The following is a 12,424-nucleotide window of genomic DNA, read 5'->3' as shown; positions in this document are numbered from 1 at the left end:
CCAAAATGGCTAACTTTGTGCGTGAATGTGGCATCTCTCATCACCGCACTTGTCTTTACAACCCTGAGAGCAATGGTCTATGTGAGAGGGTGAATCGACTGGTGAAAGGTGTGATTCAGATGTCTGTTGCGAGTGGATGTTTTTCAGACGAGCGTGTGCAAGAGTTAGTTTGGTCGTATCGCTCAACGCCCCATAAGCAGGGAGAAAAATCTCCTTTTGAGCTAATGCGGGGTCGTTCCCCTGTTTCAAGGTTGACTCCTGCCTGGCTAAGAGAAAATGGTAAACAATCCTCCCCATCAAATTTGTTTCCTTTGCCTATCTCCAATAGGGATCTTGTCAAAGTCAAACCTGGTCGGTGTACCAAAGGCCTCTCTAAATTTAGTGGTCCGTTTCGTGTTAAGAAAGCTTTTCTTCATTTTGTACTCCTTGATAACGGTGCAAAATGGAACTACAGGAGAGTGGCGCTTTACCAGAAAAATGGAGCAAATCCTTCAGAATGTTCTTCCTGTTTTTCTGATAAAGGTTGCAATGGTTACATGTTATCCACTCAGGGGGATTCCAGTTTGCCTTGTTTGCCTGCTATACGGGGGGAGGTGGGTGGTGGCGATGCTTCCTCATCTTTGTGTGACGATGGAGTTGGGGTTCCTATCCCTGCTTCTATTTCTGCTCATTCTTCTTCTAGCGTGAGCTTAAGGAGTCCTCGCTCTCGCCATCCACCTGCTTATTTAAATGATTATGTCCATTGAGAGCTTTCTCTGTTCACTTGTTTTTATGCTTTTCTTTCTTTTCTTTTATTGTCCAAGGAGGGGAGATGTGTTGTACATAGCTTCTTCCCTACCTGTTCTCTTCCCTGCTTGTCCTTGTACCAACCTTCTAGATTGTTTATATGGTTCTCCCCATGACACTATCTCTGGTTCTAATCTGTGACAGTTAATGCTTGGCCAGATGGGCGACGGTCCTGTTATTTCCTTACTGCTGCATTAAACTACTTACCTGCCACCTTCCTATATCCGGAGTCATCTTTGTATTTACAACACTGTCATGAAGATACTACTCATAACATTTATTTGTGCATTGCACACAATTATAAACTTACACAAAAGTGTAGGTTTACCTTTGTGAATCAGGTCCTAAGACCTGAAATCTAAGTTTAGACCTGAAGTCTAAACTAAGACTTCAGGTCTAAATGTAGACTTCGAGTCCAAGTTTACCTTTTGTCAATCGGGCCCTGAGTGTTTAAAGGCATCACCAGGCTTCTGCCTTATTAGAGCTCTAAGCAAGGTGTACATTATCTCTTTGTCAAACGTCTAGGCTTTGTACAAGTGCTTTACACTGATACAACCTGCGTAATTCCCCCTTGTAGGTACTTGCCATTCTGCTTCTTGCAAGATTTCGTTCCCTATCAAAGATTCCATTGACCTCCACTTTCCTCACCCAGCGCACTCTGAAACATGCTTTTAAAATTGGCCCTTGAACGTCAATGATTGGCATATCACACTAAATTGCAGATAAATCTGGGATTGTTTCGAGTCGGAAGGTTGATGAAAAAATAACCTTCAACATTGTGCTAGATGTTACTAAATTTAGGTCTTCCAATAAAGTACTGTTTAGCTATTCACCATAATTAAGATCTCCATAATTAGGAGACGGTTTTGCCATAGTTACTGCAAGTATCTTCTCTGGTGGGAGTCTGAGCAAGTTTAAAGAACATATACAAGGGGGTAAGTTCTTGTCATCGCCTTGCATGGTAACCTCATAAGTGCTGTGCCAGTCCAACGGCCGACGGCACCACTACCTCGGGAGTGCTGCTGTCGGCCGTTGGACGTTCCAACTGCACCTGCGCAATGGAACGTTCAGCACTGGAGCTGGACGTTCCATAGCTGCTAAGGTGTTAACTTAACTTTTAAGAGATGCCATCTTGTTGCACCAAACACCCACGTTTTGTAAGACGATCTGCACTCCACACATCAGTTACCCAGAAAGCAGTTTCTAGTGTTAGACTGGGACTTACTGCCCATCCATTTACCATTGAGTAGCATTATTGTGACTTCTTATACCATGGCTTTCCTGTCCCAGTTTGTCCATCTTGTGTGTGTGCCTCTTCTAGAGTATGGCCTCTTTACCATCTCTCTTGGATTGGCTGGCTTTTGTCCTTCCACCACTCACTTTGTAGGTCTTGCCTTGGCAGCGCATGCATGAGCTGTCTCAGCAAGACTTAACGTAATCTGTACATTGGCTTCAACTCAGTGTAATTTCTCCTGCCCCTCGTGATTGGTTTAAGTTTGGCATTGCGGTTGTTTTCTTGATTTCTGTTGGCTGTTGGCCTTATGGTCACTTCCGTGTAGTCCCGAGGCAGCGGCGTCTAACTACAGTTTCGCCCCTATCGCACTTAATTGCGTGCAGTGGGCCATCTGGTAGGGGGCGTGGCTACCTCGTTCCGCGCGGCCGCTTGTTCTAGTTTTGCCCGTTAACCTCCGGTTTTACAGCTTCTTGCATTCTTCCATACTAAGCACTGTCATAATAATCCACATTTGTAAAGCGCGAACAATCACCCATAAGGGTCTCTAGGCGCTGGGGGCCGTCGGGAAGATTAAGCAAGCTATTGCCCAGAGTCACATGGTGCTGGGCTAACCTGCTGCTGGAGCCGGGGATCGAACCGTGATCCCCAGATTCCAGCTTCAGTCCCATCTAGTGTGGTCTGTTTGGAATATGCACTGTGTTATTCTTTTCCCAAGTCTCTAGTTTCGGCCACATGTTATGCACCACAACCTCTCCAGAGTAATAAACATCAGTTTAGGTTACGTGCTCGCTTCCCTTTCCGTTTCGGAATGCAGCGTGCAGATGCTAAACTCCATGTTACATGGTGCTATGTGAATCTTTACCAAGAGCTGTCGCAGGGAAATCAACTGTCTAGGGAAATCACATTTTCCGTATACAACATGTATGTTGTAGATTCACATGCACACTACAGTGGGAACCGTTCTTATTCCACTAATCCCGTAACTGGCAGAAAATCAATAGGAAGTGAGAACCTCTCTGTCCTCTTGTGCTTGCATAATCATTGAGTAATGTCTAGGGAATGAACGGGCGGATGCTTAGCACACTCCCACTAATCTCAGACACACCGTTGTCACTCCCTTCTTGGAATGTAGGCAAGGGTTCAGTACACCCTGGAGTATACAACTGAATCGCACAAAACACATTTCAGTGCATTTTTCTGCCACTGGGTAGTTCCCAGTTTGCGCCGTGTGAGGTTGTGACAGTGCAACAAAAAGCTGTTTTCTCATTCTAGTATGCTCGATCCTGCTTAGCCTTCCTCGGTGGCCACTTGCCTTTCAATGCTAAACCCGTCGTGTCTGCTCCACATCTCATGCAGGATGTATCAGACATAAAGGTGTCCTGCTGGTGAATGTCTACAAAAGGTTTGCCCTGTAAAAAGCGTAAAAGGCTTCAGACGATGGCGCAGCCTACCTTTAGCTACACTAGACCACTCAGTGGCACCGATACCGTGGTCCACCTTACTCTTCTTGACAGGGTGACCTCGTGGTTACGGATGATTGCTTTTGGTCATTTCAAAAACAATGTTGAGAGAGCTGCCCTGGGCTAGTACTGATCATCAGTAGTCTTTCCCATCTGTTGTGTCTCACAATCCTTAGCTACTAAGGTTGTTTTTTCAAGAACGAAGTGGGTGCTTCTTTCTTGCTGGACATGGGTTTGAATCATTTGTAATAAGTGCAGTGCAGATGTAACACACGTTTCTGTTTCGTGAACTTTTTAAATTTTTACTAAAATCGCATCAACCTTGGGCCAAAGAAATATTTGGATTAAATGCCATTTTAAGTAGACGTTGTTGGACTTGCAGTTCGAATCTCGAAATTCGAAGCCCTGGATCAGATCTACATTAATGTACCTCAAAGTTGTGTCTGCCACATCTAAAGCACAGCTTTCCCTTCCCCGACTACCTGCAGAGCTCTCCTCTGCTGTTCTGGAATCACCCGGAGCAGCTCCTATATTTCCATACACAAGCAGCAATCAAAACAAGCTGTGTTTTAGCAATACACCAAGCTGTGGCACCCATGAGGCTATCCTACTGCCCAAAACCTCCAGCCTTTCGTTGCCTAGAGGCAAACCCTCCAACAATGCAATAACAATGTACTGCCAAACACTTTGATACAGATAGGGGTTTGCAGGGCACAAGTCCTAAAAAAAGGAGTGGGGGGGACTCTCCAAGTTAGGCGTGGTCACAGGAAGTGACATCACGACAGGAAGTGACATCACAACAGGAAGTGACATCACAACAGGAAGTGACATCATGACCGGTGTGATCAGGACAAATGCAAGGCAGGGAGATCTGTTGAATAGGATGGCTCCCATCTCTCCCTCTGTCCGCACCATCTCTCCCTCCGCCTGCACCATCTCTCCCTCCGCCTGCACCATCTCTCCCTCTGCCTGCACCATCTCTCCCTCTGCCTGCACCATCTCTCCCTCTGCCTGCACCATCTCTCCCCTCTGCCTGCACCATCTCTCCCTCTGCCTGCACCATCTCTCCCTCTGCCTGCACCATCTCCCCCTCCCACTCCGCCTGCACCAGCTCTCCCTCTGCCTGCACCAGCTCTCCCTCTGCCTGCACCAGCTCTCCCTCTGCCTGCACCATTTCAACTCTACCTGCACCATCTCTCCCTCTGTCTGCACCTTCTCTCCCTCTGTCCACACCATCTCCCCTCTGCCTGCACCATCTCCCCTCTGCCTGCACCATCTCCCCTCTGCCTGCACCATCTCCCCTCTGCCTGCAACATCTGCCCTCTGCCTGCTCCGTCTCCCCTCCGCCTGCACCGTCTCACCCCCTGCCTGCACCATCTCATCCCCTGCCTGCACCATCTCATCCCCTGCCTGCACCATCTCTCCCCCTGCCTGCACCATCTCTCCCTCTGTCCACACCATCTCCCCTCTGCCTGCACCATCTCCCCTCTGCCTGCACCATCTCCCCTCTGCCTGCACCGTCTCACCCCCTGCCTGCACCATCTCCCCCCCTGCCTGCACCATCTCATCCCATGCCTGCACCATCTCTCCCTCTGCCTGCACCATTTCCACTCTGCCTGCACCATTTCCACTCTGCCTGCACCATCTCTCCCTCTGTCTGCACCATCTCTCCCTCTGTCCGCACCATCTCCCCTCTGCCTGCACCATCTCCCCTCTGCCTGCACCATCTCCCCTCTGCCTGCACCATCTCTCCTCTGCCTGCACCATCTCCCCTCTGCCTGCACCATCTCCCCTCTGCCTGCAACATCTGCCCTCTGCCTGCTCCGTCTCCCCTCTGCCTGCACCGTCTCACCCCCTGCCTGCACCATCTCATCCCATGCCTGCACCATCTCATCCCCTGCCTGCACCATCTCTCCCTCTGGCTGCACCGTCTCCCTCTCAGCCTGCATCATCTCCTTCTCTGCTTGCACCATCCACCCCCTCCGCCTGCACCTCCCTCCCCTGCCTGCTGCTCTTTTAACCCTTTCCTCGTCGCTTTCTCCCGCCCCATGTTTTCTCCCACAGTTTTTGGCTCTTCTCAAAGTGACTGAAATAAACTCATGAAATGCGCTTTGAATTTGTGCACGCAAATTTGCGCCTACCCCGCTCCTACCCCGCTTGGATGTGCTGAGTATCGGAGCCTTTTTTTAATACTTTTGTATGATGCAACTGAACCTCCATTGTCTAGGGCAGGCGTGGCAAACAGGGTGAGGCCTTTTTTCGTTCCTCCTGCCATCCTGCACACTCTGTGACCTACCTGCGTTTGGCCCATCATAGCGCTGTCCAAAGAATTCAAATGGTCTTTTCAGTGCTTCTCATATTAACATCTGCAATAATGCAGGACAAGCCTCGCAACATATATACACGGATGATTCAAAAGGTTCCAAAAATTAACTGCAAATGTGACTTTTTACGAAACTCTGAAAGTTCTTACCATTAGAGATTGGGCCAACCTTGACTTTGTGTTCACTGAATGTGGTGTTCCCCAAACGCCCACATGCACTCGGAACATGAACACGACCAAGATCGCATCTCCGAGCAAAAAGAATAGCGAGCAGAAGGTCAAGGGCGGAGCTCATTTTATACTCAAGCCCCTCCCGACAAAGCCGCTGCGCTCGCAGAACTGGGAAAAGGAAGATTCTGGCATCCGTTCATTTCCCTGCACTATAAACAGCATGGGACAATACGGACGGTGTTACATGAACAGTAAATAAATAGCGAGGAGTTCATTTTGGTGTCAGCCCTCTGCTGGTGACACCCGGTGCGGCCTGCACCTCCCGCACCCCCCTTGTGACGCCACTGATCAAAACCATCCCCAGAAGAGCTCTCTTGTCCAATGATCTAACCATTCATCCTTCCATCAAACCCCTGATATCCACCATTCCAAATGTACATTGTCATCTATCAATTCTTTTATCCATCATGCAGTCTTTCACCATTCATTCTGTCCTTCCATCTGTGTGCCCATCCATATCCAAACCTTTTCAACTATTTATTTATTTATTAATTTAAGCTTATATCGCGCACAGCTACCCACAATGGGTTTCCCGGCGCCAGGGATAGACTATAGAAGAAAGGAGGGAGTACTACCTGACTTGAGGCCACAGCCGACTATTGGTCACGCTTAGTAAAAAGCAGAGTCTTCAGAGCCTTACGAAAGCGGAATAGGTTGGTCTCTGATTTTAGTGCCAATGGGAGGGAGTTCCAGTATTTAGGACCCAAAGTAGAAAAGGAGCGGCCTCCCATTTTTGTCAGCTTCCATCTTGGCACTGTGAAGTTACCAGTGTCTGATGATCTTAGTGAGCGCAGGGGTCTGTAGGGTTTTACCAGCCCTTGAATATATGCTGGGGCGCTACCCTGCTTGGTCTTGAACATGTAACAGAGTGCATTGAATTTAACACGTTCAGGGATGCTCAGCCAGTGAAGGTCACGCAAGGCGGCAGTGGCTGAAGTACGTCTATGGACGTTCTTTAGCAGGCGCGCAGCCGCATTTTGCACCACCTGCAGCACATGTATGGTGGCTTTATCTGCGCCCAAGTAGAGAATGTTGCCATAGTCCAGGCGTGATGTTACAAGTGCCTGGACTACGGTTCTGCGGGAGGAGAGGGGGAGCATCCACAGAATCTTATAAAGCCATCGCAGCGTTGAGAAGCAAGTGGCTGCAACCTTAGTAGCCTGTTGCCTCATAGTTAGCCTGTCGTCAATAATGACACCCAGGTTACGAACTGCAGTAGATGGTGTAGGTGCATTTCCCAGTTCGGTGGGCCAATGGCGGGGGCCCCATAGATGTTTATTCCGTCCCAGAATGACAACCTCGGTCTTCTCCCCATTCAGCTTGAGACAGTTTCTCCGCATCCAATCGGCCACAAGAGTGAGGCCCGCCTTGAGTGCGGAGATATTGTTCTCGTCTCTCCCTGATAAGGAGAAGACAATCTGGGTGTCATCTGCGTAGGAGAACAGGGTTAGCCCAGCCTGTTCAACTATGGTTGCCAAGGGTTTAACGTAAATGTTAAATAATAGAGGGCTAAGGATTGAGCCCTGGGGAACGCCGCGGGTCGATGGGCAGATGGTGGAAGCTGCTTTAGAAGAAAACACTTGAAAGCTTCGGTCGTTGAGAAAAGACACCAGCCAGGCCAAGGCCTGGCCTGCCACACCTAGAGATTTCAGAGAGTCTATGAGGATGGAATGCGACACGGTGTCGAAGGCTGCGCTCAGGTCCAGCAGGATGAGCGCCATGGTGTTTCCCTGATCGACACCGTGCCTGAGACTCTCTGTTACCCCCAGGAGGGCTGTCTCGGTTGAGTGCCTAAGCCGAAAGTCCGACTGAGAAGGATGGAGAAAAGCAGTGTTTTCGACCAGTTTAGAAAGTTGGGAATTTATATGTCTCTCCAGAATCTTCGAGAAGATTGGCAACAGAGATATAGGGCGAAAATTGGCAGGGTTGGAAGAATCTGCACCCAATTTTTTCAGTAATGGTACAACCATGGCGTGTTTCCAAGGTTGGGGGACATGGGCCTCACTCAGAGAAGCGTTTAGCAATTTGATAATGATGGGGTGAGTGAGGGGATCTAATTGTTTTAGTATTTTGGCCGGGAGAGCGTCCCGTGGGGAGCCCGATCGCACACTATTTAGACAGGAGACAAAGGAAGTGGCATCTAAAGGCTGCCAGGTAGTAATTACTGCATCCATGGCGGTATTTTCCGGTTCCAGGACCATGTCAGGGGCAGTAGAAGTAGTCCCTGGAAGTATAGTAAAATGGTCGTAGAAAAGATCAACTTTATTTATAAAGTAATCTGCTAAGGACTGACACTGGGTGACATCAAGTGCTGGTGGAGGAGGAGTAGAGTTTGCACCAGTCAATTTTTTAACAACGGAGAATAGCACCTTTGGGCAATTTTGTGCATCAGTCACTGTTTTTTTAGTGTAATCTGCTTTAGCAGTTTTACAGCTGTTGTGGTACTTTTTTAAGGCTTCTTTATATATGACTTTACGTGAAGGAGAGTAGCCTTGTCTCCATTTGCGCTCCAAGGTCTTACATTGTGAGCGGAGGCTTTTAAGTTGTTCTGAGTACCATGGAGCCGGAGGATGGTGTGAAAGTGCGGACTTTGATGTCATCGGTAGCGCCAAATTGACCGCATTGGTTAGCCAGAGTTCAATGGCGCAATTGAGTGCAGCAACTGGAAGTTCAGCACACGGGAGAGTTTTGATCAATAGCTTATTGAGTTCTGGCATGTTGATCTTCCCCCAGTTCCGAACTGGCCTCGTAGTTTCCACCTCAGGTCTTATTGCTGTTTCAGCCATATCTAAGGAGAAGGGGACAGCTAAGTGGTCGGACCAGGCAATTTGTAGTGCTTCACGAGAACAGTCTAAGGAGAGGTTGGACAGGATCGGGTCCAGTAAGTGACCGGCACAGTGTGTGGGACCTGTGTTTTGAAGTTGAAGATTAAAAGCTTCCAGGATGGAGAGAAGCTGATTCCTATTAGGGCACTCAAGGTCGTCTAAATTTATATTTAGGTCCCCTAGGATCGTAAAATTCGACGCTTTAAGCATTACTGGAGCTAAGAAATCCGGTAATGATGTTATCCATGAGCTCGCTGTCCCAGGGGGACGGTATACCAATAATCCTGACAGCGTGAATTGGGGGGTAATGGACAATTTAAATAGGGCTGCTTCACAATCTTTTTGAGTGGCATCTACCAATTTACAAGTATATGCATTCTTGTAAATAATTGCAATTCCACCACCCCTGCCAGAAACTCTATCCTGACGAAGAATGGCATAATCGGAGGGAATGGCATCTGCAATATCCGGGCCTGAGCAGTCTCTGAGCCACGTCTCGGTCAGGAATATGGCATCAGGTTGATTTCCAACAAGAAAGTCATGGATATTGTATCTATGTTGTGGCAAGGATCTGCAATTTATGCTCCAAAATCTTAAAGGGGGGTGAATGGAAGCTGTCCTGGGGCGTACCTGTCTCTTTCGTCTACCTTGATGTTGAAGGGATCTGCAAATGGTAGGAGTTTTTAGTGAGAAGCTGCAGCGAGGACAGCTGAACTTATGAGGCGGGAAAGGGTAGGTGGAGCAGTTATTATTGGGAGCACCACGTAGCGCATATAACTCTTCCAAAGAGTATGTAAGAACCATGATGGATAAGTGGCTTTACTCACCAAAAAAAGAGTATGCCAGAGCCCAGAGCCCGGCCTAGCGCGGATCCATCGTCTATCTTTCCATCCATCCCTTCATCCATCCATCCATTCACTCACTCATCCATCCAACCGTGTACCATTTCACCCAAGCATCCTTTCACTCATCCATCCACTCTTCCACCCACCCATCCATTCACTCATCCATCCAACCATTTACCCTTTCACCCATCCAGCCTGTAAGACAATAAGAAATGTACATTTGTCAGGTGTCATACCTGATATGTATTGTTAGACAAATTAATTATCATAATGTTATCGATCTAGTGAAGATGGAAGGCTGATACAGCAGCATGAGATTAGGGTACCCAACACTTTTACACTTGTTCACTGAAAAACGATTGCATCATATTATGGTGAATATTGTGTTGAATATACCGAAGTGCACAAACATGTTTAAAAAAGCAGTCACAAAAGAAACATTTCCGGGGTGTCTGTGGATTCTTGTGCAAGGGCTATGAATCCCAAAAGTTACAGTGGAGTGGTGCATGCTTCCTCACCTTTACAGTAATTAAGCGGGTGGTTCTTGCCTTTTATGCACAGCCAGTTGCGGGGTGTTCGCCTCTGATTTGAGCAAGCAGGCTGGAGAGAAGGGACTAACATACCTCTTGGGAACTCGACTCACCGATTAACAGCCCTGCAAGAGCCTTCGCTGCTCAGATTTTTATTTTATTTTAGACAATACTGTGTGAAAAAACAGTCTTAAAATAATCGAACTTTTATTTGAAACACATTACACCCTCCGTTCATTTTCAAATGTTGCACATCATGTTAGCTTTCAACATATGCCAAAAGAAGAGAGAGAGAGACTCCTGACCCTGTGGCAAACAGCATACTTCTGGTGAGATTTTTGGGAATGCCCTTGACCAGCTGTTAATGTTGCCGGCAGCGCTACCCGCAGGAAGCGGCTCACCACATGCTGTAACACCCCAAACTGGCCCATTGACATTCTGTATGTGGCAATCAGCCCCATACAAAGTGACAATGGGCGGGTGGGGCTGCTCTTGCGCTTCTAGCAGCCTGTGATTGCAGGAATGGGGGCGGGCAGGTGGAGAGAGGGCGCTCTGTGCCAATGTTTTGAAGCATGTGCGATGCAGCAGAAGGTGGCATTTCTTTCAAGCTCCCCCACATCCTGCTCGGCGCCGCGGCGCCCCTGGCTTCTCATCACGGCGCACCAGGGTGCCGCGGCGCACACTTTGGGAACCACAGCATTAGGGGATGATGGGCTAATAAAGGTGGCAGTGAGGTGCAATATTGGGAGAGTCTGTTTTCGTACATATCCGGCTGAGGCGGGCAGGCAGCAGGCGAGGCCGGGGACGAAGGAAAGTCTGGAGCGGGACGGCGTTTTGATTGAGCAGGGTGGACGGCGTCCACCCTGGAAAACCCTGGAAAATAAGTGGGGGGATGCCGTCCACCCGCGTGGTACCCCGACTCGTGCCCTGGGGGTTTGAGAAGTCTTGTTCTTCCATTTGACTTGACAGATTTGCTCTTTATTGGACCAGATGGTGTTGAAGAAGTAGGCTGCTTTGTGTGTGTCTCAAAATAAACTAAGTTGCTGTCCTATGCACTGTATGTAGACAATTCTTCAGAATCCCCGCCTTCAAGTTGACTAGCGCCATCTTTCTTTGAGGACATGAATTACCAAGAACAACTCCTATATAAGCACTTCCCATGACCTCCTGTATCTTCCTCAAACCCCTACTAAATGACCTCTTGAAACCTCTTTGGGCATATTATCAAGCACGGTGATAACATTATCGCCAATTTAGCGTCAAGAAACTGCCGCTAAAGCAATAAGGGGCTTGATAATATGCCCTTGTGAATTACCATAGAAGCTCAGGTTCTGGTGTGAACCTAGGCTTCTATGGGAATTCACAAGGGCATATTATCAAGCCCATTATTGCCTCGTTAGCAGCAGTTTCTTGCCGCTAAAGCAGCGATAATGTTATTGCTGGTCTTGATAATATGGCCCTTTGCGTGGTTAGTTGGGCCAATAAAGAAATCACCAGTTAGGCCTAGTAATGTAATGTACCCGGCACATTCATTTTCATAGTCCGTTTATCTTTTTGACATTAAAAGGATTTACAAGCCTTACCTTCACCTTTAAGTAATACAAAAAAGTGATGGTAGAATGCTTGAATTGATGTCAACCATTGATTATTACACTGAGCCCCACCTCCGTTCTTCGTTTTTTTGGACAGGACCAAGTCATATGCCCATCAGCCCTGGTACTTCAACGGGAATAGTTGAGTCTGAATTGCCCAGCCAGGACTATTTTGAAACAGGACAAGTACCCTCAGACCTGTTTTGGCCTATCTGGGTTGCTTAGTAGGGCAGCTTTGCTCCAGCGGCACAGTGAGCCTGCTTTTTGTTGCTTTATATTCAGTGGTTTTATGTGTTTTAGTCTGCCAAACTAGTCCGCCACCCTGAAGCATTGCATACTTTCCATGTTTCTGATTGACTCCTTTTATCTTTCCAAAAGTGCTTGTTTCCTCTAGGGTCTTTCCTATATTTCTGTCTGCATATTTTATTTCCTACCTTTAATACCACCATCATTTGGAAACTTTAACCCCTTGCGTGCGGCCGCAATTCTGTGCCTGAGCAGCACTTCTAAAGAGTGGGCGGGCTCATGACGGCCCGAGCCGTCATCAGCACATGCCCACCGTGCTGCATGACGGACGGGGGCCGTCATCAGCATGCAA

Source organism: Lissotriton vulgaris, unplaced genomic scaffold (genome assembly GCF_964263255.1).
Source record: "Lissotriton vulgaris unplaced genomic scaffold, aLisVul1.2 SCAFFOLD_4791, whole genome shotgun sequence".
Classification (NCBI taxonomy): domain Eukaryota; kingdom Metazoa; phylum Chordata; class Amphibia; order Caudata; family Salamandridae; genus Lissotriton; species Lissotriton vulgaris.
Note: the sequence above shows the minus strand (reverse complement) of the source record.